General features: G+C 50.0%; 1 protein-coding gene across 2 annotated transcripts in view; it reads left to right on the forward strand.

The window, feature by feature from the left end:
- Window positions 1–5000, forward strand: part of LOC137610344 (protein shisa-6-like) — an 18223-nt gene that overhangs the window by 7027 nt on the left and 6196 nt on the right. The window lies entirely within an intron of this gene.

The raw sequence follows: 5000 nt of genomic DNA on the forward strand, positions 1-5000 counted from the left end.
CATCCGATCCAGGACCCCAGGGCATCCGGTCCAGGACCCCAGGGCATCCGATCCAGGACCCCAGGGCATCCGGTCCAGGACCCCAGGGCATCCGATCCAGGACCACAGGGCATCCGATCCAGGACCCCAGGGCATCCGGTCCAGGACCCCAGGGCATCCGATCCAGGACCCCAGGGCATCCAGTCCAGGACCCCAGGGCATCCGGTCCAGGACCCCAGGGTGGACCCGTTGGGGAGCTGACGGGAGCTCGCTCTCCATTGGTCCATTCAGCGCTGACATGCCTCAACATTCGACAGCATGACGTCTCCAGGGCCATCCTCCTCCACCAGAGTCTAAAGTAGACCCTGGTCCCTGAACGTGACCCTGAGGTCGGGTCTGTGAGCCCTCGCTGCATTTTAGCGTCAGTTAGCATGTTAGCGTACTAGCATGTGAGGCATCCAGCTGACGTCAGTCTGTTCTTTACTGAGCTGTTCCAGTTAAACGTGTTCAGCGGAACGCGATGAAGAGCGATGCTCTGGAGCCCTGACGCATGCGGGCCAATCGGATCACGCGTGGCTCCGGGCGGCGCCGCCACATTCTTTCCGTTTCTCCGGTTCCACAGGCGGAGCGACTGCCGGAGCCGCCAACTGTGAAATTAATTGGACCTGTGATCCGGCGGAGCGGCGAGCTAACATTAGCTGAGCCCGAGGCAGCGGACGAGCTTCTGTCGACCCCCCGACTGCAGCGGCGCCGCCAGAACTGTTGGCCTGGATCCGGACTCGTTTACATGTGGCAGCCAATCAGGAAGGTCCATCTGAAGATTCATCGTCCTGTCCTCCAGGGGGTTAAATCGAGTCTCACAAAGATCTGCTTCAGTCCAGAGCCTGGAGCAGGTAGCCCAGGGATCCACTGGAGAACCATAACCTGGAGCAGGTAGCCCAGGGATCCACTGGAGAACCATAACCTGGAGCAGGTAGCCCAGGGATCCACTGGAGAACCATAACCTGGAGCAGGTAGCCCAGGGATCCACTGGAGAACCATAACCTGGAGCAGGTAGCCCAGGGATCCACTGGAGAACCATAACCTGGAGCAGGTAGCCCAGGGATCCACTGGAGAACCATAACCTGGAGCAGGTAGCCCAGGGATCCACTGGAGAACCCAGCGGGAAGTGTTTTTGTGGAACATCAGATGTTTAACATGAAGGACTGCCAGCGCTGGGCTGGATGTGGTAACCATGGCAACACCTCCAGTGTGTTTTCCTGCAGTGTGCAGGGCTAGAGGACGTAGATCTGGACATGCTAATGTTCAACCAGAGAAGGCGAGCAGCCCCGAGGTGCCCCCCCCCCAACGAGCTGACAGGCTGAGGTGAGGATGAAGCTTCAGGGTGGGGGGGTCTAAGTGGTTTGTAGCAGGACTTGCCTCCGACCCGAGGGCTCTAAAGAGAGGTTGTCATGACGTCTCAGCTGAAATTTAGACGACTTAAGACACCAACATGTTTGATTCAATTCCTGAAGCTCCTCCCAGATTTCTGGTCCCAATCCAGAGCCAATCTGGACTCCAAGGGGCCTCAGGGGGTTCGTGTGAGACCAGGACGAGCCGATCTGGACTCCCAGGGGCCTCAGTTCACCTGCCTGGAGCTGGTTTATCATGAGACGCCCTGGAGGGAGGGGCCGTGTCCCGTTGACTGCCCCCCCCACCTCATTCAGTCAGTTTCAGACTGTAAGGACGGGTCCAGAGCTGCAGACGTGGATCCACCGGGTGAACAAACATTGGGCTCTGGCAGCAATTCAGGAAGAACAATTCCATCTAAAGTCTCCCATTAGCTGCAGGACTGGGTGTTAAGCGGCCCCCAGAGACCAGCAGCAGATGAAGGAGCTGCGGCTTGAATATGTGGGTCAGCCGGCTCTCATGTGGGTCTCAGTTTCAGCAGCGACGCCTCTTTTGTTCCATCACCGCTGCACTTTTCTGACTTTCAAAATGAAATAAATATTTGCACTGCGGCATGTGGAGGTGAAGCCGCTCACAATCGCTGGTGCTGCGTTCTGTAATGCGGACCGGAGACCATCAGGACCCGCTTTGGGTCCGACTGGGCTTCTTTCATCGCCCCCCAGGGTCACATAAATCAGGTGGCATCACCAAATATTGACCATAATGGTGACAAATGTGGTGTGTCTCGTCCAGCAGCTTCCAGCTGGTTCATTACTGGAATTCATTACATGTGCAGGACGGACTGGGAACGCTGGCAGAGCTGAAGGCACCAATTTACTGTTAACAATATGCACCCCCCCAATCCCTTGTGGTGGACCTCATCAGTGGAACGGATGTTGCTGGTTCGGACCCACGAATCTTTAACCAGCGCCGCTCCGTTTACCAGACCCAGGTTGTTGAAGTCGCCTCGCTGCAGAGTTCAGACGGAGCTGAAGCTCTGGGCTCGTCCTGAAGTCTGCAGCAGGCGCTGCCAGGAAATAATCGCTTCCAGGACTTCAGCACGTCAGCTTTCATTATCACAACCTCCAGTCGGTGTGATCCTGCAGAGTCTGGGGCCGGATCACACGAGCAAGCGACGCGCGACACCCTGAACCGCAGCGCTGCCCTACATACAGGGGTATTTTAAGAGCCCCACATGGGCTCGTTTGCCCTTCTGAAGTTCAGCCTCCTTCCCTCCAAGCATCAGGAAGAGTGTCAGGAGAGGAAGAAGACTGTTGTTACCCCATTGTTCCAGGAGGTCACAGCGTCCAGGGACAAACACTCTAACTGGACTGTACCTGTCAATGTTAAAAACACTGTAAATAGACCGGACCCGTCCATGTTCATACAGTGTGCCCTCGTTTCTCGTGGTTAATGCCTTCAGGAAAAACCCACGAATAACAAATTCTGCGATAGAGCAACAAACTATTTATCTTATTATTTATGGTAATTTAAACGTTTATGAACCCTCCCCCCATACTGATATTAAACCTGAACCCCCCCATACTGATATTAAACCACCTTCTATCTGTATTACCTTTAAAACACTCTGATAGACTGTTTGAAACACTTTGTGTCTCACGGAAGTCCGAGACTCACAGAATGTAGAACACTTCAGGATGCCGTCAGCCAATAGAATGCGTGTACGGTATCATGTGACTGCCTACAAAAATCCACGATGAGGTAAAGTCACGAGTGTTGATGCGCAAGGGCGCACTGTACATTGTAAATAGACTGTACCTGTCAATGTTCTTCTCCTTCTTTTCCCTTCAGGGGTCTCCACAGCCAATCAGTGTCCTCCATCTAACCCTGTCTTCTCATCCTCTTCTCTCACACCAACTACCTTCATGTCCTCTTTCACTACATCCATAAACCTCCTCTTTGGTCTTCCTCTAGGCCTCCTGCCTGGCAGTTCAGAACTCAGCATCCTTCTACCAATATATTCACTATCTCTCCTCTGGACATGTCCAAACCATCTCAGTCTGGCCTCTCTGACTTTATCTCCAGAACCTCTAACATGTGCTGTCCCTCTGATGGACTCATTCCTGATCCTATCCATCCTGGTCACTCCCAGAGAGAACCTCAGCATCTTCATCTCTGCTACCTCCAGCTCTGTCTCCTGTCTTTTCCTCACGGACACTGTCTCTAGACCAAACAACATCGCTGGTCTCTCCACAGTTTTGTACACCTTTCCTTTCATTTTAGCTGAAACTCTTCTATCACACATCACACCTGACACACACAGACTGTACCCAGTGGAAACACACTGTAAATAGACTGTACCCAATGGACACACTCTGTAACTAGACTGTACCCAATAGAAACACACTGTAATCTAGACTGTACCCAATAGAAACACACTGTAACTAGACTGTACCCAATAGAAACACACTGTAACTAGACTGTACCCAATAGAAACACACTGTAATTAGACTGTACCCAATAGAAACACACTGCAACTAGACTGTACCCAATAGAAACACAGTGTAACTAGACTGTACCCAATAGAAACACACTGCAACTAGACTGTACCCAATAGAAACACACTGCAACTAGACTGTACCCAATAGAAACACACTGTAACTAGACTGTACCCAATAGAAACACACTGCAACTAGACTGTACCCAATAGAAACACACTGTAACTAGACTGTACCAAATAGAAACACACTGTAACTAGACTGTACCAAATAGAAACACACTGTAACTAGACTGTACCCAATAGAAACACACTGTAACTAGACTGTACCCAATAGAAACACACTGTAACTAGACTGTACCCAATAGAAACAAACTGCAACTAGACTGTACCCAATAGAAACACACTAACTAGACTGTAACCAATAGAAACACACTGCAACTAGACTGTACCCAATAGAAACACACTGTAACTAGACTGTACCCAATGGAAACACACTGTAACTAGACTGTAACCCATAGAAACACACTGCAACTAGACTGTACCCAATAGAAACACACTGTAACTAGACTGTACCCAATAGAAACACACTGTAACTAGACTGTACCCAATAGAAACACACTGTAATTAGACTGTACCCAATAGAAACACACTGCAACTAGACTGTACCCAATAGAAACACAGTGTAACTAGACTGTACCCAATAGAAACACACTGCAACTAGACTGTACCCAATAGAAACACACTGCAACTAGACTGTACCCAATAGAAACACACTGTAACTAGACTGTACCAATAGAAACACACTGTAACTAGACTGTACCAAATAGAAACACACTGTAACTAGACTGTACCCAATAGAAACACACTGTAACTAGACTGTACCCAATAGAAACACACTGTAACTAGACTGTACCCAATAGAAACACACTGTAACTAGACTGTACCCAATAGAAACACACTGTAATTAGACTGTACCCAATAGAAACACACTGCAACTAGACTGTACCCAATAGAAACACAGTGTAACTAGACTGTACCCAATAGAAACACACTGCAACTAGACTGTACCCAATAGAAACACACTGCAACTAGACTGTACCCAATAGAAACACACTGTAACTAGACTGTACCC

This window comes from Antennarius striatus, chromosome 16, assembly GCF_040054535.1.
Source record: "Antennarius striatus isolate MH-2024 chromosome 16, ASM4005453v1, whole genome shotgun sequence".
Classification (NCBI taxonomy): Eukaryota; Metazoa; Chordata; class Actinopteri; order Lophiiformes; family Antennariidae; genus Antennarius; species Antennarius striatus.